This window comes from Arachis ipaensis, chromosome B03, assembly GCF_000816755.2.
Source record: "Arachis ipaensis cultivar K30076 chromosome B03, Araip1.1, whole genome shotgun sequence".
NCBI classification, from domain to species: domain Eukaryota; kingdom Viridiplantae; phylum Streptophyta; class Magnoliopsida; order Fabales; family Fabaceae; genus Arachis; species Arachis ipaensis.
The window spans coordinates 47,289,431-47,312,014 of record NC_029787.2 but is presented as its reverse complement, the minus strand read 5'-3'; the positions used below and the strand labels follow the sequence as shown (position 1 = coordinate 47,312,014).

The window sequence follows — 22,584 nt, the reverse complement described above, 5'->3', positions numbered from 1 at the left end:
ACAGGATATCATCTCCAACACAGATGGATAGTTAGTGCGAACAATCCAAACCTCAAGAAAACCAATTCGGCAACCGCCAATTTAACAAATCAATAACTCAATATATTCAACATTCTCAAATAGTCAATAATTCCACCAGAAAAGCAATTACAATAATCCAGAGCACTCAATTCAATCCATAAGACTCACAAAATCATAAAATAAAATATATTTTTCACATCAATATCTATTTATAACAATTTTACGATATAAAATAAGTTTTAAGAAAAGTGCCCTTACCTTGAATAGTCGAAACCCGAAAGCTATACCGTGTGTCAAAAACCCCTTCTTCTCGACCCGTAATAGCGGCAGCCACAATCACAACTTCATTTCATCTCTGCAGCAACCGCAGCGACTCTAATTGCTACATGCAACCTTGAAAACTCAACCCTATCGCAATAATGCCGCAATTTCCTCAGCAATATATAACTGAAAATAGCGACTAAAAGGGTTCGAACTTACAAATAATCGAGAAATTGGAGCAGCGGCAACTCCGGTGATGATGGAGCAACTTGGTGACGGCATACCAGTCTCTCTTTCTCGCATGCAACAGCTCTAACATCCACCACCGCCACCTCCTCTCCTACGTTCAAACCCAACGGCGACGGCGGCAACTTCTGACAGGTTTGACGGCGATGGCTCGTGAGGACAATAATGAGGCATGAATAGTACAGTAGCGGCGTCAACCTAGCAGTAGCAACTCCCTCTCGCGCCTCCTCTTCCCTACCCTGTCTGACGATGACAACGGCGACGATGACAAGGCGCGGCAACTGGGAGACACTGGCTCCAATGGCGGCATGGGTCCCTTTCCTCCTCCTCTCTTCGATCGCGTTGCTCCCTCTCTCCACGACGGCCATGGGCTCCCCACATACAATGGATTGGCGGCGGATCGGCCCCGGCAAGGCCTCCCCCTCCCTTCCTTCTTCTTCGTTCAGCTCTCTCTTCCCCTTTCTCTCTTTCCTTTCTTTCTTTCTTTCTTATGTTTGTGTGTGTATGACAGTAAGGAGAAGAGATGTGAGGGTTAGGGTTAGGTAAAATTAGGGTTTTGATTTGGGAATTAGGGTTTGGCTAAAGTAAATTAGGGTTTATGTATGAAATTGGAGATTTTTTTATAAAATAAGAATTTTAATAAAAATTGAAGAGTAGAGTAATAATTTTAAGAACCAAATTAAAATACAAAACAATTATCTTTGAAATGCCATTTTTATTATCAATTTGTAAATTTATTTTCAAATAAATACTAATTCAATAGAAATATAGATAATCAAATTAATTTTTCCTTTAAAATCATAAATAATGATCATAATCGAATTTCTAAAAATCTGAGGTCTTACATCGGGCACCTTTATCATACTGAGAACCCCTGGTTCTCATTCCATACATATATTGTTGTTTTTAAATGCAGGATGTGATACACCACGTTGAGCTTGCTGGAGACTCTTGGGACACGAAGATCTACCTTTGGGACTTTATACTTTGTGTTTTGTATATGCGCATGTATATAGATTCTCTGCTTGATATATTATATTTTTGTCCCTCTTAGAGGTTGATTTGGAGAAACAGATTTACTATATAGTCTTTTGGGATTTTGGGGTTCGAATCACGGCCTCTGGACCAAATCAAAACAAAACACCACTATCATCAATCCACCACCAAATACTTACAACAAAAATCAATCATAAGCACAAACAAATAGAAGGCAAACAAATTTAAAGAACAATTACAATAAGTATCACAGTTACCAGTTAAACGGAATTTATCAGATAGGCAAACCAAAACACTTAAGCACACCCATACAAAGCAAACAAATGCAACATGATATATGCCTATCCTACTGGCCATGAGCTGACGTGTTGTTTACTTTGCCAAAACCTGACATATCTGGTAGCTAACCCGAATATTGTTCACTTGAAAATCGATAGGCAGTACACCACCACGATCCCTACCTAGTGAGCGGTACACCACCACGATCTCACCATTGCGAGCGGTACACCACCACGATTCTCACAAGATTTTCAATTGGAAAACACACACTCGTGGGTGGTAAATAACAACGATCCAAACATTGCAACACTGGACAAGCAGTACACCACCACGATCCTTGCCAGGTCAAAACTCACATTCAAAGCCATAATCTTTTAAAATCTTGACCCGGAGCAAGCGGTGACAGAACTCAACCTTTGCCTCTTCCCCGATGTCTTGAATGTTTATCAGAGCAAATGGACCATGCCACTGCCTCTTACCTGGTCACATACATCTCAATCAGATTCAAATTTCATTTTCAAAACTATTCTTAATATCATTCTATTTATTTAAAAATTCAGACTTTAAAATCAATCCTTATCATCCTTCATTATCACACTCAATCTTGTCACACCTCCCATTCCATTCATCAATAATTTCAAACTCATAACATAATTCATTTTTTTCATTAAAAATTTTTAAAACATCATTATTTAATTTATATCAATTCAATAAACTCATTTCCATTCCATTAAATACCTAAAACATAATTCTTCCATCAAACAAACCAAAATAAAAGACTAAAAGATTCTAACAAATCTCTGCCACAGGAGAGCAAAGCACATAAAAGAAAAGAATGTATTAATTAAAGGGATCTCTGCCATAGGAGAGCAAAGAGAAAAGATAGAAAGACATTAAAAGACTGTCTGCCACATGAGAGCAGATGCAACCTGGTTTGGACCTTAGGGCCAAATGTATAGTGGGGACGCCCCTGGTTCTCACTTTATACATATTCTATTATTTTTCAAATACAGATCGAGAGTCACCTAACTGAGCATTCTGAAGACGCTTTGGGAGCGAAGATCTACCTTATGGTTTTTTTTCTATATTATGTATTTAGTTATCTATATGTGTACTTTCTCCACTTTTGTATAAAAACATGTTTTATCCCTCTTAGAGGTTGACTATGGAGAACTAGGCGTTGTATATTGTCTTTTGGTTCAGTGTCATAATGATTGTGGGGATCGTGGTTTTTTACCACCCACGGGTGTGTTTTCGAATTGAAAATCTTGCAAGGATTGCGGTGGTGTACCGCTTGCAATGGTGGGGATCGTGATGGTGTACCGCTTACCAGTTTTCAAGAGGACGATATCTGGGTTAGCTACCGAATGTGTTGGGTTATGCAAAGTAACCAACAGATGAGCTCATGGCCAGTTAGACAGGTATGCATCATATTGCATTTGTTTTCTTTGTTTGGATATGCTTAAGTGTTTTGGTTTGCCTATCTGATGAATTCTGTTTAATTAGTAATTGTGATACTTGCTGTGACACACACAAATTCACAATAATCAACACATGGTTCACTAATTCACTAATTTACAAGGGTTCAAAGGTTCCTTATCTTACCTACTCGAAATTGGGATGAAACCCAAACATTCTGATAGTGAAGGTGTTACATACATACATACATACATGCATATATAACCAAAATCAATCACAATCCTCATGTATATATAAACATATCAGACTTCGTATACAAATAACTTACAAATAATGTAAACATACATATCATTACAACTCATATCCTTCTCTACAAAAATATAATAACAAAGGCGAAGGAAAAACTATAACTAAGATACATACAACATAATCAGATGCGCAGAAGAAAACTTTATAAGCTATCTCGTCTGTCCTGAAAAAGAGAAGTCTGTAAAGGGTGAGAACCTAACCGCACGGTCTCACCAAAAAAGTTTCAGAATTGCCATAAGAAAATACGTATAAAGAAAAGTATGGATTTTAACCACAGCGATTATTGTTCATCTTATGAATCTATTCAAACATCGATATTTAAATAATCTGAAAATCCAACTTTATATCTTCATTTATTAAAAGTTTCAATCTCGATAAATCACATAACATTTCAATACATACCAAAGGATCAATCAATTCAAACTTACCAATCACAACCTCCGGCCTAACACAAATGAAATCAACACTCAAACCACTATAGTCCCAGCCAACCAGTCACAATCACAAGTAATAAAGTTCAAACACAATCAAGAGCAATTACAACAAGTATGGCAATTAGCAGTTTAAGAAAATTATTCACATAGGCAAACCAAATACAATATGCACACCCAAACAATGTCACATAAATGCATATGATGCATACCTGTCCTATTGGCCATGAGCTTACATGTCAGTTAAACTGCCAGAACCCGACATATCCAGTAGCTAATCCGAATATCGTCTCTTAACACGAATGGAATCCTGAACCTTCCAGAAGAAAATCCTCAACCTTCCAATCAGAGAGGGACTGTGATGTAATAATAGAGAATCCTCAACCTAACTCGTTCATACCACATCCATAAATTGAATCAAAGGAAATCTTTAACCTTCTCCATTCAATTCCCCGATGTAACAAGAAAGGGAATCCTCAACCCCACTTGTCCACCGCAATAGGAGAGGGAATCCTCAACCTCAACTTGTCCATCGAAACAAGAGAGAGAATCCTCAATCTCAACTTGCCTATTCCCAAAATCCTTAGATTAATAATTAATTAACTTCTTGAATCTCTAACTAAATAAATAAAACTCTTTTCGTTGTTACTCAAAACTAAATAAGTAAATCATAAACTCATTTTTCAAATAAACTAAAATCATATAACTCATTTTCATTATTTTATTTTTCATTAAAAATCCTCAAAACCTCATATTTAATTTGAATCAATTTAATAAAACTCGTTTCCGTTCAATCAAGTACCCAAAGCATATTTCTTTTCCATAATTAACCAAACAAAAATAAGTTAAATATCCAATTCACTTCTATTACTTTAGTTTCTTCTAAAACTCCTCAGAAAGATAGTCCTTATATAACACCTTTACTACCAGAATGTCACGCTTCTGGCTGCGCCACTCTGATAGCGAGAAATATTATGATGACTTCATATATTTAATAATAAAATAAGAGCTTTTGACTCGAAACTGTATCGCGGTTTTCTTTGAAAAATCGGAAAAATATTTTATCCTGAAAACAAACAAGCATATACATATGTACAAAATTTCTCACATAAGTAGCTTATAATAATAATGTACATACAAAACATACAACTCATATCCCTCTTACAAGATTATAATAATAAAGGTGAGGAAAATCTATAACATATGTATAAAACAGAATCAGTGATGAGTGGATATTTTATACGCTTTTTGACATCACTTTCAAATAGTTTTTAGTAGTTTTTATTTATTTTTTATAGGTTTTAGTGTTAAAATCACATTTTTGGATTATACTATGAGTTTTTGTGTTTTTGGATAATTTCAGGTATTTTCTGGCTGAAATTGAGGAGATGGAGTAGAAGTCTGATTCAGAGACAGAGCAAGCACTGCAGATGCTGTTTGGATCTGACCTGCCTACATTCAGAAGAGCTTTTTTGGAGCTACAGAAGTCTAAATTGAGCGTTCTCAGCGGCTATGGAAATGTGACTTCCAGGGCTTTCCATCAATGTATAATAGTCTATACTTTTTTTCGGATTAAAAGGCCCAAAACTGGCGTCCAACGCCAGCTTCCTGCCCCCTACCAGGCGTCCAGCGCCCAAAGAGCAGAGCCCAGCGTCCAAAGGCCCAAAGAGGACCCCCTAGCTGGCATTCCACGCCCAAGGACCCTCATAGCACGTGGATCTCATTAAAGCTCAGTCCAAACACTCACCAAGTGGGCCTCAGAAGTGGATTTTGGCACTAAATAGACTGCTTTACCCTTACTAGTCATTTGTTTAGTATTTAAAAGGGTTATGTTCATGTAATTCAGATCATCATCATCCATTTTCCCATTATTTTAGTTTTTTACCATTGTTTTTACCTTCAGTATGAGTTTCTAAACCTCTTAAGTTGATGGGAGGAGCCTTGCTGAGTCCTATGAATTAATAAAAGTACTATTTCTTCTTCGATCTGTGTCTGATCTATCTCTAAGATGTATATTCCGATCTTCATTGTGATGAACAGGACGATCTGACAAATTGGCTCTATTCATCACATTAAGATGAACGTGCCTGACAAACACCCGCGTCTACTTGGATTCGTGTGAGTACCTGGAAGAAAAGCACGAGCCAATAGCTATGGATTTACATCTCTCAGAAGATTAATCCACGATTTTGTTGGGGACTTCTCGAGACACCAGTTCAGCCGATCTTTGGGGAGATTAAAGTCTCCGTGGTATAGGCTAGATCCAAGAAGCAGCGTTATCTGATCCGAAAGTTTCTACCTTGTCTGTGGAGTTTTGAGTAGGATCGCCAAGAGAATGGATTGCTATGCGCTTCACCCTCCGTCAGATTGAGTAACCACGGCCAAAGGCCACGGCCGTGTTCAACCTATAGCAGAGGAGATCAAGGACCATTGGCGTGGCTTTGATCACTTACAGCCTGCCATAGAAGAAGATCATTCACAAGCAAAGAAGATGATAGTACCAGAGTTATTTCAGAAAGACAAAGTAACTCCTACTCTCAATTCTATTCCTATCCTTATTTCAACTTAACATCCAAATGTTTGATATTCCTATCCTTACTTCCACTTAATACCCAAAAACCTTCTGATTTCGCCTGACTAAGACCTGCAAGACAACCATAGCTTACTTCCACTTAAATCACTTTTGTGACGGTTTAAAACCCCATAAATTGATTTTTTAATTTAACAAAAATTAGCTATTTTCTGAGATTTTCAAACCTCCACAAATCCTATAATTATTTATTTATTTTAATTTCAAGTTATTCATTAATCTCATCTCATTTACATATTCTCAAATTAAAAATTTATTTTTTAGTATCAAAATTTAAAAACTAAATCTTTTATAACACAATTTCTCAATATAAGACATAACTCTATATATTAAAAAATTCTCAATGTCAATAGTTACAAACATAATTTCATATGGTATTTTTCTACATAACTATATAAAAGAATATAGAAATACTTTGATAATCACATAAGAAAGGCAAAACATTAATTAATAGAAGCTGAACTCAATAGAATTAAATTATTTGAGAAACTAAATTCAAAGTTTCTTCTTCAAATACAAAGTGTTGATAAATGATAATGTTTGATTCAATAAGAGCCTTGTAAAAAGAAATCTATATAAAGAATATAAAATTGTAACTGCTGAGTTGCAACTACAAATGGCTAAATTACTCATCTTACCCAACTAAAAGTTTAAAATCCAATGAATATGATCTGGAGTTGACTTGAGATATCTACAGCCTCTAATTCTCACTCTTTTATTATACACATAATTTGCTATATGAATTATGCAGATTGATTAGAGACAAAGCAAGGAAGGAGTGAGATACGCCAGAATGTGAACCTGAAGCACGAGTGGCATGGGACCTTAACATGAAAACCCATTAGCTTCTGTCAAGTCTCATTGCATAATAGGCCTTGTGTTGTCCCAAAGCAACTGTTGAGTAGAGCCATCCAGCAATTGCGACACCTGAAAGCGTTATGAAACATTCAATCATACAAAATAGAAATTAAGTGGAGTTACAAAAGGAATAATCTTGCATTGCATGGATTTCCTATACATGATATTGCAGACTGTCTCAAAAAGGTCAACCACAAATATTATACCTTTTTCCAGACTTGTGAGTGGTAGTTATTAAGCCAATCAATCTCTGCAGCTGATAGCAGGGACAAATCAAGCAATTTAATCTGCAAGATACGTTATTGTTAAAAACTAGTATGAGAATAATATACAATATCTATAGCTCAGAACAAGATAGATTAAAGTTCACTAGAAACTAAGAAGATTGAACTAAAACTGAAAGCAATAACATTCTAGATCCTCATGATTCCTGAAGTATATCTAAAAAATAAACAAGTTTTCAAAATGGGATATGTGGTCAGTCAAATGAATTATGTATTTGCCAAGAATACTATCTGCAAATATATCAGTTAGAATTTCTGAGCAAAATTTCTTCTATGCTTGCATTTTAAGCATTAATAAGCCAATCAAAACACTATGCACTATGAATTATGTAGCCCTATGAAATAAATTATCAATAGTAAATTGCACTAATTAGAAAAGAGAATCCAAAGATCTTACGCTTGAGACATCAAAACACTGTAATTTGACTTTAAATGTAATATGAAGGCTGCTTTGACAATAGCATCAAGTGGATCAACTGTGCTTGATGAAGGCTTTAAGAAGGGAGGATTTGAGAATAATTGTTCTAGATTCTCCAAAATATTAGGATGAGCTGGTTGATTTGCATTTGGATCTGCTTTTCCCGTGGTGAAGTTCTTGACAAAATTAGCAAAGACAGAAGTTGTTCCCTGTGGCAATGAAAGTTGAATTAAAAATCCTAGAAACTGTAATGAAAGAACCAAAAGCACCGAAAGCCTGAAAAATTTGGACATGTCTTTCATTCTGGCTTGGAGATTGGCTCACAGTAACATCAACAACAGCTTGGAGAACTTTATCATGAAGACAAGGAAAAGACTTCGGAATCCTAAAAGTTTATGTTTTAAAATTGAGTTTACAAATTATTGAGTCTGTAAATATGACTTTCTTTATAAATTTTATAGAGGCTAATCACATTCAGAAAATTTAAATGACAAAAACTCATTTTGCCATGTCAACAGTGATATTGAAGCAATTTCATTCCCATTGACCTATATAAAAAGTTGAAAACAAGATAACTGGAATTTGTTCAATTGTAAAAATACAAGACCTATTCATGCAATGTATGTTCTAGGATCTTCCAAATAAGTGCAGTTCCTGCATGATTCACTGTACAAAAAGCTGAGTGAATGGATATCGGTTAAGTAATACCAAATTCACTTTACTAAATAGACCAATCTAACAGGTTCCTGCAACAAATTCTAACAAAATAGCACTTTTCAGGAGGAATTACAAACCAGAATTATTTGTCCATTTGAAGAACATATTGTTTTTTCATGTCATTTGTCCAATTCTATCTTAGGACTGGCATTAAAGAACTCTCTCCCAACACTTCCAAAGTTGGTATGGACCTGATGAAAGTGACATTACATCCATCAAAAGCTTGTCGTAAGTTGCTTGGAAGAAAAATACCAACACCAACATTTGACAGGAATTACAATTATGGATTCAGAGCAAAAAATACCATTTCTCTTAAGCAATACATATAATTAATTCATTATGCATTTTTCAACTGGCAAAACTATAGATTTAATATTTAGGGGAGGGGGGTTTAGCAATGTTTGCATGCGCCTTAGCATATCTGCGGTTTGCTTTCTCATGATGTGGCCCCTAACCAATGCTTGCAACTTCACCAATGCTTTTAGCGCTCTCAATGCCCTCCTTGCCTTCAATATCATTACATTACATTTCCTTTTTTTAGTTGAAAGGTAGTGAAAGGTGAAAAGGATGTAACCCCTCCCCTGCTGTCTCTCTTTCTTTTCCTAATTCTTACAAATAAAACCATATATTTATTATTTCTTACATGCTAGTACTAGTATAGTATGTATATGTTAGTGACCTTAACCACACTTATTCATTACTTCATTCACGTGAAACTATAACATAAATTAAAGTAAGGTGAAAAGCACCTTTTACTTTTTTCCACAAAAGAATACGGTAATAATGTAATAGTTTCTTCTTTCCCTTATTAATTTGGCCGTCCAATGCAAAGAAAAATGAGTTTTCAATTATTGGTAACTGAGCTAAAAGATTTATATTCTTTAAACTTGATGCATTGTATATATTATTTGCACATGAACACCTGTAGAAACATCTTTGCTAAATAGTCTTACCCTTTCACGATAGATTAATATTAGCTCTTGAGGAACATAAAGTTTTCCTTCGTCACCCATCACTGGATCACAAACTGACAATGAAACAAAAATTCTTTAATTAACTGAAGATATACAAATTTTTTTAAATAATTCAAGTCAACTTAGATTACCCAAGCTTCAAATATAACCCATCATCAGGGAATAGAGAAAAAAAGAGATTCTAGTCCAGTACTAAAACAGAAAAATTAAGTGGTATTTCCCAGTCTTAACATACCTCATAGAATATGTCCTTTTCTGTTTTTGTTTCTCACTTTTCCTCTGAGGGCACAAGCTATGTCCTCCATTCTTTACTTCAATTAATATCTAAATATTCATAAAAGGTAGGCCACTATAAGATGGTCACATGCTAAAATAAACCAGAAAATGATAAAAGATGATATCAAAACATTTTATAAGGCCAATATAGGACAACTTATCCTATCTTGTAAAGTATTGTTGGTGTGTGAACGAGGTAACCAGCACCATCGCAATTTATGCACCGCGAGACCTCCTTCTGAATGCCACCAAGTTCAACTGTCACATTTCCAGTTTCCAAATAAAATCTACATTTCTCTGGCAGAGGAGTAACAATTTCAAATGTCAGACTATAATCAAAATATTTTAATAGCTACATGATTCGGAATCTGCAACCAACAAGCAAATCACAAATGATACTAACCAAATCGAATCTACATTGCAGCTTTAAATCCAGTCTATAAGGGCAAGCACAACACTTTTCAACACAATCCAATCTCAATCCTATCCATCTAAAGTAACTCATAAGCAAAATGAACAATTGAAGAGTGGATTTTCATACCTTGGTTACAGTTAGAATCCTACTGAGCAAAAATCTAGACAGAACATAGTAATGATCCGTATTATCACCCAACCGCACCTTCACCTATAAGCATAAAACACAAGGGAATCGATATTCGCACTATAGAAGTAAATAAACCAATTGAAATTGAACAAAAAATAGATTCCAAAATGATTGATTATGTGCATTCATGCAATGAAGAAAATTTTTGATATCTATATTGAAATTGAGGTTTCGAAACGGACCTTAACAAAATCGTACTTAGAAAAGCATTGCGGGAAGAGAATTTGTTTTTGGAGGAGAAGCTTTGCTTTTCGTCGCTTTCTTCGCTGCTGGCGAGGTTCGAAGGCATGGGTTCTTTCTCAAAAGTTACCGTCTCGTGATCTGAAGAGACCCATCGACAGAAGAGACAACGGGAGAAGAGATTGTCGAAGCACGTGGTGGCATTGGTGCTTGCATCAAGGAGATGAATGGCTGTAGCAGTGGCGATGGCAGTGGCGGTAATGACGGCACAACGATGGCTGTAATTTAGGGTTTCGATCCATCTCACTCGAAGCTAACCACTGTTTGCATCTTCAGTATGGGCTTTGAATGGTTTTTGGTGACTATGGGCTTTGAGTGTTTGTTTAAGCTTTTAAAATACTGAGATCTTTATTTTTGGGAGTTTTGTAAAATGTCACAAATAGATAATGTTGAGGAGGTTTTTAAAAACCTCCACTATAAAACCTCCATCAATTAGTAATAATTTTGTAGTGAGTGTGGATTTTGCGTACACGTACACCAAGTTTTTGGCGCCGTTGTCGGGGATTGATGAGTTTGGACAAACTGCCGGATTGTCATGCTCCCTAGATCAGGTAATTTTCTTTTATTTTTACTTTGTTTTATTGAGTCTTTAATTTTTGTTTTCTTCTTCTTCTTTTAATTTTTTTCAAAATTTTCTTAAATTTTTTTTCAAAAATATTTTTTTATTTTTTATTTTTTTTCTTTGTTTAATCTTTGTGTTCTTGGTTTGAGTCTTTAAGTCTTTAATTTTTATTTTCATCTCTATTTTTTTGAAAATCCTAGAAAGTTTTTCAAAGGTTTTAAATTTCTAGCTCAATTGGTTATAGCATTGGCTTATGTTCTTGGTAATTGTGTTTCTTTAAGTCTCTCTTTCTAAAACTTTTCAAAAATAATTTTTCTTTGTTTAATCTTGCGTCAAGTCTTTAAGTTTGGTGTTTTTCTTTTATTTTTCTTGCAATTTTAAAAAATTTGGTCTTAGTTTTCTAAAAATTTTAAGTTTAGTGTTCTTTTTGTGTTGTTGTGTTCTTTGAGTCTTTAAATTTTTGTTCTTTATGTTCTCGTGAGTCTTCAAAGTGTTCTTGGGTCTTGCATATATTTTGATCTTAAAATTTTTAAGTTTCGTGTCCCCTTGTGTTTCCTTCCAAAATTTTCAAAAATTAGGGACTCTAGATCTAAAAATTTTAAGTCTTGTGTCTTTTACGTGTTTTTCTCTCTATTCATTAAATTCAAAAAAAATTAAAAAAATATATTTTCTAACTAATTTTGACTATAATTTTCGAAAATTAGTTTAAAAATTCAGATTTTAAATTTAAAATTTTATCTTATCTTATCTTAGTTAACAAGTTTTCAAAAATCAAATCTTTTCAAAATTAAAAATCTTATCTTTTTCAAAAATCTTATATTTTTCATATCTTTTTCAAAATTTAAAAATCTTATCTTATCTTTTTCAAATTTCAAATTTTTAAATCATATCTTTTTCAAAATTAAAAAATCTTATCTTATCTTTTTTAAAATTTAAATTTTTAAAATCATATCTTTTTCAAATTCAAATTTTGAAATCTTATCTTTTTAAAATCAATTTCAAATCTTTTTAATTTCATATATTATCTTTTTAATTTTAAATTTTAATTTCAAAAATATTTTCTTATCTTGTCTTCTTTCTCATTTTTAAAATTCAAATCTTTTCTTATCTTATTTTTTTTATTTTTATTTTTACTTTTATCTTTTCTTAATTAATATCTTATCTTCTCTCTCTTCTTTTTCAAAACCACCTAACTAACTCTTCCCTTCCTTAATTTTCAAAAATATCTCTCTCTTCTTTTTCAAAACCTCCTAGCTAACTTTTCTATTCTTAATTTTCGAAAATATCTTTCTTCTTCTCTCTCTTCTTTTTCAAAACTACCTAACTAACTCATGTCTTCCTTAATTTTCAAAAATAATATCTTCTCTCTCTCTTCTTTTTCAAAACCACCTAACTAACTATTATCTCCTTTAATTTTCGAAAATTTCTCTCTCATCCCTCTCTTCTATTTTCGAAAATTTAATAATTAAAATTCAAATATTTTTAAATTAATTCAATTTAATTTTTGAAAAAAATTAATTAATAAAATAAAATAAAAAGAAAAAAAAATTAATTCTTATTCACATCTTTTACTTCTATCTCTTCTTCTATATTTTTTAATCATGAACTCAAGTAGGAATGAAGAGTTCAAGAGAACTCTGGGATCTTATACAAGTCCCATTGCTGACTTTTATGGAAGAAGTATCAGCATACCTCGAATCAGAGCTAGTAGTTTTGAATTAAACCCTCAACTTATTATTCTGTTACAGCAGAACTGCCAGTATTCTGGGCTTTCTCAGGAAGAACCTACAGAATTCCTTGCAAATTTCTTAAGAATTGCTGACACAGTACACAGTGATGGAGTAGACCAAGATGTCTACAGGTTATTGCTCTTTCCTTTTGCTTTAAAGGAGCAAGCAAAAAGGTGGTTGGATAACCAGCCTAAAGACAGTTTAAAAACTTGAAAACAGTTAGTGGACAAGTTTTTAAATCATTACTTTCCCATAGAAAGATGACCCAGTTGAGACTGGACATCCAAGGATTCAAACAAAGAGATAGTGAATCTCTTTATGATGCCTAGGGAAGGTATAAGAGGATGCTAAAGAAATATCCCACTGAAATGTTTTCAGAATATGTACAGTTAGACATCTTCTACTATGGGCTTTCAGACATGGACAGCATGTCTTTGGACCACTCTGCTGGTCGTTCCATACACATAAGAAAGACCATAGGAGAGGCTTAAGAGCTTATTGAGAAAGTTGCCACTAATCATCATCTGTACTTATCTCCTGAGACCTCTGTAAAAGGAGAGGTTAAGGCAGTAGTTGCTAAGCCTAACCCTCCAGAGTAGGATGGCCTATTGACTCAGCAACTACACACCCTTGCCCAGCAATTGCTGAAACTGCAAAAGGCTCTACGAGAAACTCAGGCTTTTAACAGAAATATAGAAGCCCAATTGAGTCAAATAAGGCCACAGTTGTCTAAGCAGATAACAGATGAATGCCAGGCTATCCAACTGAGGAGTGGGAAAACTTTTAACACCCAACCTCAGTATAATAAAAACAAAAAGCCTATAGAGGACAACCAGAATGGTAGTGCTCCTAGCGTTGAACGCCAGATACGGGCAGAGACTGGGCATTCAAACACCCAGGAAGGTAACTCTACTGGCGTTGAATGCCAAGAAAGGGGAGAGATTGGGCATCCAAACATCCAAGGGGACAGCAGCATGGGCATTGAACGCCTATGCAAGGGAGGTCAGTCATTCATTGATAACAACCCTCCTAAGCAAGCCAATAAACCCCTCCCAACTCACATGGCATTCGGCCTTCATCAACCAAGGTTGATGAATACAAGGCTAAGATGCCATTTCCTCGGAGACTCTGTCAAGAGAAAAGGGATTAACAATTTGCCCGCTTTACGAACAATCTCAGAATATTAGAGACTAAGATCCCTTTTGCAGAAGCTCTTGAACAGATACCTTCTTATGCTAAGTTCATGAAGGACATTTTGAGTCATAAGAAGTATTAGAGGGAAGTAGAGACAGTAGCTCTTACTAAGGAGTGCAATGCAATCATTCAGAGGAACCTTCCTTAGAAGCTGCAGAAACATCCTAACTCTCTTCTCAGAGCCACAGAAGTAAATCCAGGAGAAGAGTGTCTGGCCCTCATTAGTACCGAGGAGGCCAAATCTCAGAAGCATGCTACTAAGGGACTTAAGGCAATCACGGACTAGAAGGATCCTGAAAATGCCAGTGAGAGCACACCCCTTGAGAGCTTTAAAGCCCACTCAAGAACCCTCTATCTCAGAACCAAAGAAAATCATAAAGACCATTGAGGTTCCTTTGAATTCACTTCTGCAGTGTATGAGTTCTGATGACTACTCATCCTCAAGTGAGGATGAAGACTCTAGGAAAGAGCAATTTGCTCGACACCTAGAAGCTCTCATGAAGCTGAATGCCAAACTGTTTGATACAAAGCCTTTGGAGGAAGAACCTCCATTGCTTTCCAAAAACCTCAATCCTTTGGTTCAACAAGAGCTACCTCAGAAGCTTCCAGACCCTAGACGCCTTCTGATTCCTTGTACCATAGGCACCATGACCTTTGAGAAGGCTCTGTGTGACCTAGGGTCAAGTGTAGTAATGAAGAAGCTGGGAATCCAAGAGGAAACAAGGATTACCTTGCATAAGGACTGGATGATATTCAAGGTTCTTGACCCTCCATTACCCCCTGTGATCTAGACTTGCATAAAGGATTCAGCATCCAAGCCTCCTCTCTTTGATGGAACTAATTCAATCCCTCCTAAGACCAAACGTAAGTTTGGTGTTGGATGTGCACCATCCACAAAGGAGAAAGGCCCTAAAAGGAAGATACCTAGGGGCTGAAAAAACAAAAATATCCCTACTGAGGGCTTTTCACCATGGAAAATGGTGTTCACTTGTCTCATCATGGTATTCACCATGGAAGAGAGAAGTGATAAAAAGGGACACCAGCATATTGCTGCAAGCCCAACCTTGCCTCAGGCAGTGAAAAAAATCCTGTCTCTTGAGCGTATTACGCTATTCTATGAGAGCACAAGAAGGTAGCCCCCAGTAAGGAGCGAGGATTTATTCCTCTATGACTATTTTCCACCTTGAAAGGAGTTGTCCGTCAAGCTAATGACATTAAAGAAGCGCTTGTTTGGACGCAACCCAACCTTAAATATCTATTTTGTTTTGTTTTGTTTTATTTTCTTTCAGAGTCATGATCATGCGCATAAGTCAAGAGACAGAATTCACAGCAGTGAAAACAGAACACTCCAGAAAGAGTTTTAAAGTTGAATGATAAATCCAGATTTTGTGGTTTATGTTGTGCTTATTTTGAGGGATTTTATCAATATTTCTCACACTTATTCGCAAGAAATGCATGGTTTTGTGTTCACTTCTCAATATTTCTCTATGATGTAAAACATGCTTATTTTGCCTTAAAATTGCCATATTTTAATCCTCTTCTATTGCCATTCGATGTCGTGATGTATTTGTTGATTAATTTTAGGAATTATACGGTAGGAATGACTTAGAAGAGAGGGAGAGAGCATGTACAAAGGGGAGGAACATGAAGAATTAAGATCTCGGGAAAAGCAGCATCGGCACACTCGCGCACTCCACGCGCATGCATGGATGGGATTGGCTGGAAGCGGCGCGCAAGGATGGACGCATCCGCGCGAATCAGGAGATTCTTATTGACGCGCACGTGCACTTGGCGTGCACGCGTAGATCGCAAGAGAAATCGGCGCGCGCGCACGCATGGCGCACACGCGTGGAAGGCTGCACGTGACCTCATTAAAGGAAATCGTGCCTGGCGATTTCTGAGGCTCATTAGGCCCAATTTCAAGCTGTTTCTGCATGGAAAAAGGCCCAAGGATGCTAGGGGAAAGGGGGGATCACTCATTTTACACTAGGACATAATTTTTAGCTAGTTTTAGGTTCTTTGTTGTTCTAGAGGGAGAAACCCTTGTTCCTCTCTAGACCTAGTTTTAATTTGATCTTTCCTTGTTGATTTGTGACTTGGATCTTGTTAATTACTAGTTTTAATTGTTCAATTTGAATTTCTTGTTACAATTTTGCTTATATCTTGTGATAGTTTATGAATTCTTGTCAATTCTCATTTTATACCTATTTCATGAATGTTGTGAATCTTGACTTGTTGATGTTACATTGATGATTTCTATGCTTAGCTTTGTTGTCTGGATGATTACATGGTGATAATTGTTAGTGAGTATTTGTAGAATTCAATTTAATTGCTATTTTAAACGTGCCTTTTGTTAGTGCTTACCAAGTGTTTGATGAATTGTTTACTTTGATTATGGAGTAGTCTTTTTCACTCTTGGCCTAGGTTAAGGGAATTGGGTAAACTTGAGTCATTGGGTCTAATGGATTTGATGATTTGGGAGCCCTAGGTGGTCAATTTGATACTCATTGACGCCAACCCACTACTAATTTAATTAGTAGGTAGGTTGGGACTTATGGGTTGATGTGATTAGGGCCATTTGACATACTTCAAGTCTAAGAGTAGATATCACGTACTTAAGACTTTGAGGGTAGACTTAATGAGCTTGGTTCCTTATAATTGTCAAGGTATAGTTGTTAGACAAGGATGGCGATCCCAATTCCCGAGCCTAGCCAAGGGTTACCTTCATTATTCATACTTGAAAATCAACTTTCTCAACCAATTGCTTTAGTTATAGTTTCTTATTTGGGTTACAATAGAATTAAGTGGAATGTTGTTTATTCATTTAAGGTGTTTATGTTTTGCTTAGTTGATTGAATTAATTGTTGCATTTTAAGATTACTTGTTTGTTAAGATTCCCATTTATCTTCATGCTTATAACTCACAACCCCGGATTTCTAACCAATGTCGAAGCACATAATTGCCCATTCCTTGTGAGACGACCCGAGGTTTGAATACTTCGGTTATTTCTATTGGGGTTGAACTTGTGACAACCAAATTCCTCTTCTAAATTTGACCCCCGAGGATTGTTGTTGGTAGAGCTATACTTACAACGCGGTTTTCTTGAAGAGAATCTTTACCAATACATCCTTGGCGCTTGCCGTGTCAAATTTTTGGCGCCGTTACGGGGGAATGGTTGCAACGTATGTCTTGATATTGGTTATGTGAATATGTGAATATTGTAGATAGTTTACTCTTTTACTTACTTAGCCATAGTTTAGATTTCCTTTACATTTATGCTATGACTTTCAAGTTTGATGACTCGGTCTCAACCGAATTCTAGCTTGGCCAATTTTGATCCCGAGATCGAAAGGACTTTATTACACACTCGGCAAGCTAGGTGGCGGTTGGACTATACACCTAGTACTTCGGCCTCTCTTGAGGAAAACACCGAATCACTAGACGTTACCGAGAGTGACTTGGATTCTGTTACTTCCTATTCTTCTGTTGGCATTACTAATACATCTTTGCATCCTACAGGTGAGCCACACATGGCGGAGCCACACCGGATCACTTTGCATGAGTAAGGAGCTCCGGATATCATACTTCAACCGTTGCAAGCAAGGTATCCTAACCTTGATCCGAACTTTGAGTTGAAGAGTAGCTTGATAAATCTACTTCCTAAGTATCATGGGTTGCCGGGTCAAGACCCCATTCGACATTTAAAGGATTTTCAAGTTGCTTGTTCTACGGCTCGAAGGCATGGAGCCGATGAGGTAGCTATCATGGTTTTTGCCTTCCCATTCTCTCTTGAAGCGCAAGCAAAAACATGGTTTTATTCGCTACCGGATGAGATTGTGACTAATTGGGATTTCTTGAGAAGAGAGTTTCTTGATAAATTCTTTCCATCGGAAAAGACCGACTACATCCGGAAAGAGATTTCGGGCATAATGTAAAGAGACCAAGAGAGTTTGTACAAGTATTGGTCTCGGTTCAAGAGGTTATTGGAGTCATGTCCACACCACGGAATGACCACTAACTTGCTCATTAGCTACTTTATCGGAGGTCTTTGTACGGAGGATAGAATATTGCTCACCACTTCTAGTGGTGGCTCCTTTTTGAAAAACAAGACGGAGGGAGAAGCTTGGGATTTGATAAAGAATGTTGCCGAATCTACACAACACACAAGAGTGAGGAGTAATCCCCTTAAGGGTGTGGTAGAACTATCCCCTTCCGAATCAAGCTTAACCAAGGCACTTGGGGATATGACCACCATCCTTACACAAATTCAAAGGGATCAAAAGGAATACTACTCCATCAAAGCCGTCCAAGCCCCACCTCCAGTTGCTCAACTTGAAGGCCCTCCTAGAATTTGTGGTTTGTGCTCTAGCACCACACACTACACCGACCAATGCCATCAAATTCAAGAGGAACATGCTCTTGTGATAGCCAATGTGAATTACAACAACCATCCACCCTACCCTTCTCAAGGTCAAAACAATTACCATCAAGGTGGTAGTCAACATCAAGGGTGGAGAGATAATGCACAAGGAAGCAATCAAAAATAAAGATGGAACAACTCTCCTTCTCATCACAACAACAACCAATCTTCATCCCAATATCACCACAACAACACCAACTACCAAGCCAACCAAGGCCACTCCAACCGAAACCAAAACAACTACACCAAGTACTAAGCACCACACCATAGACAACAAAATCAAAACCCAACTCCTCCATCTCCCAACAATCAAGTTGAAGAGCTTAGAGCCGCTATGGAAAAACGAGATGAGAGCAACAAGGCTCAATTTGATGCCTTGAGTACTCAATTGGCTAACCTCACCAACTTGCTTTCAAAGATGAACATGTCAAACCAACCACCAAACCCCAATAACAACACCAACCAACCCTCAAGTTCTTCTAACCTTCTATCCCAACCCCAACCAAACCCAAAGGGGGTCTCAACGCCATCACTCTAAGGTCGGGGACTACATTAGAGGAGATACCTCCAAGGGGAATGGATATGTGCATGAGAAAGAGGTAGTTGTTGAAGCTCCACATGAAGAAGAGGTGGTAGATAAAAGACATGAGGAAGAAGGAGTAAACCTCAAGGAACCCAAGAGGAAAGCTATAGTGGATGAGTCCGTTCCTATTTCATTCCCTTCCATGGTGAAGAAAGCAAAGAAGACACCGGAATTTGATTTGAACATGCTTCAAGTGTTTAAAAAGGTTGAGGTAACTATACCGCTCCTCGATGCTATTCAACAAATTCCAAAGTATGCAAAATTTTTGAAAGACTTGTGTACACACAAAGATAGGATAGGAGAATTGGAGACATTATCCTTGGGTAGTTCAATCTCTTCCTTGATGGAACCTATTCCAAGAAAATGTGGTGACCCAGGACCATGCTTAGTGTCTTGTTGTATTGGTGGATACACTTTTCATGATTGTATGTGTGACTTGGAAGCTTGTGTTAGCATCATGCCGCTTTCTATCTATGTGCGGTTGAATTTAGCTCCATTGAAGAAGTCGGTGGCGAGGTTTGCCTTAGCCGATAAAAGTGTGATCATAGTGATGGGAATAGCGGAAGATGTACTTGTGGCAATTAAGGATTTGGTCTTTCCGGTCAATTTCTACATCCTCGAAATGCCTCCAACAGAAAATAGAAAGTCATCCTCCGTTCTACTTGGTAGACCCTTCCTCAAAACCTCCAAATTCAAGTTAGATGCCTTCACCAGTGTATATTCCTTTGGGGTTGGAGATAAGACTATCAAGTTCAATTTAGAGCAAGCCATGAAACATCCTCCCGAAGAACATTCTATGCTCCGATGCGATGTAATTGATGAAGTGGTAGCGGAAGTGCAAGAGGAAGACCATGACAAGTTATGCTACCCCACTGTTGAGGAGAAGGATGACCAAGAGGATGAACAAGAAGAAGAAATTGTCAAGATTGAGTCCCATGAGCTTGATGAAAAGGAACCTTGGTGCACGAAAATTACTTCACACTATGAAATTCCGTACAACTGACCAGCAAGTGCACTAGGTCATCCAAGTAATACCTTACGTGAGTAAGGGTCAATCCCACGGAGATTGTTGGCTTGAAGCAGGTTATGGTTATCTTGCAACTCTTAGTCAGGATATTAATTAGTGGTTATCAATTGACTTGCAAATGAACAAGAGAGCATGAACTAAAGGTTACTTGTTATGCAGTAAATGAGAATATGTTGGAGTTTTGGAGATGCTTTGCCTTTTGAATCTCTGCTTTCTCTCTATCTTCTTCTTCACGCACGCACGTCCCTCCTATGGCAAGCTGTGTGTTAGAGGATCACCGTTGTCAATGGCTACCATCCTTCCTTTCAGTGAAAATGGTCCAGGTGCGCTGTCACCGCACGGCTTATCATCTGTAGGTTCTCGATCATACCGGAATAGGATTCGCTATCCTTTTGCGTCTGTCACTATGCCCAGCACTCGCGAGTTTGAAGCTCGTCACAGTCATCCAATCCCAGAATCCTACTAGGAATACCACAGACAAGGTTTAGACTTTCTGGATTCTCAAGGATGCTGCCAATGGATTCTAGCTTATACCACGGAGATTCCGATTAAGGAATCTAAGAGATACTCATTCAATCTAATGTAGAACGGAGGTGGATGTCAGGCACACATTCATAAGGTGAGAACGGTGATGAGTGTCATGGATCATCACATTCATCATAATAAGGCGCAAATGAATATCTTAGATAGGAACAAACATGATTGAATAGAAAACAGAAATACTGGCATTAACTCATCGAGGCACAGCAGAGCTCCTCACCCCCAACAATGGAGTTTAGAGACTCATGCCGTCAAAAAGGTACAAAGTTTAGATCTGAAATGTCATGAGACCCAAAATAAACCTCTAAAAGTTGTTTAAATACTAAATTAGTAACTTAGGTTTACAGAAAATGAATAAACTATGATAGATGGTGCAAAAATCCACTTCTAGGGCCCACTTGGTGTGTGCTGGGGCTGAGACTAAAGCTTCTCACGTGCATAGGGCTGTTTTGGGCGTTCAACGCCAGCTTTGGATCCAATTCTGGCCTTGAACTCCAACTCCTAACTTGTTTCTGGCGCTGGACGCCAGACAGCAGCATGGAACTGGCGTTGAACGCCAGTTTACGTCATATATCCTTGAGCAAAGTATGGACTATTATATATTTTTGAAAATCCCTGGATGTCTACTTTCCAACGCAATTAGAAGCGCGCCATTTAGAGTTCTGTAGCTCCAGAAAATCCACTTTGAGTGCAGGGAGGTCAGAATCCAACAACATCAGCAGTCCTTTTTCAGCCTGAATCAGATTTTTACTCAGCTCCCTCGATATCAGCCAGAAAATATCTGAAATCACAGAAAAACACACAAACTCATAGTAAAGTTCAAAAATATAAATTTTTCCTAAAAGCTACTGAAAATAAACTAAAAACTAACTAAAACACACTAAAAACTATATGAAATTAACCCCAAAAAGCGTATAAAATATCCGCTCATCACAACACCAAACTTAAACTGTTGCTTGTCCTCAAGCAACTAGATAAATAAAATAGAATACAAATAATTTAAGAAGCAATAATATCTCAGAGTTTTTGATCTGCTTGCTTTTTCTTTTTCTTTCTATTTTTTTTTTTGCTATTTTTTTTCTGCAAGCTTTGTTCTTTGCTGCTTTTTCTTGCTTCAAGAATCATTCTTATGATTTTTCAGATTATCAATAACATGTCTCATGTTCATCATTCTTTCAAGAGCTAACATATTTAACAGTCTTAAACATCAAATTCAAAAGACATATGCACTGTTCAAGCATTCATTCAGAAGACAGAAAGCATTGCCACCACATGTAAATAATTAGAATGTTCTTATTAAAAACTCGTCTTATTCTAAAGAAATTCTTCTATTTTATTCATGTTTGATGATGATGAGAAAATTAAATTATAGCTTAATTAGAGATAAAATCAAAAATATAGATACTAATTACTACTATATGACTCCTAAGGTAAAACTAGAATAAGAACAGTTATCACAGAGTTAAGGCTAAGATTGGAATTTAACAACCTTTGTTCTGGGGAGTAGATGTTCCTCTAATCTGTGGGGTGCTTGGTCCTTCAAGAGATAATTTCTGGCGCTTCAATTCCCTTAAGTCGTGCCCTTGCTCCTCCTGTTCTTTAATC

The 22,584-nt window shown here is 36.7% G+C and overlaps 1 long non-coding RNA gene across 1 annotated transcript; it reads right to left on the bottom strand.

Moving 5' to 3' along the window:
* On the bottom strand, positions 9,226–11,283 carry LOC110269680. Its single transcript, XR_002358443.1, has 4 exons — positions 10,866–11,283; positions 10,621–10,704; positions 10,039–10,376; positions 9,226–9,856 (listed from the first exon to the last, which is right to left on the bottom strand). It is a non-coding gene; the product is annotated as an uncharacterized LOC110269680 (long non-coding RNA).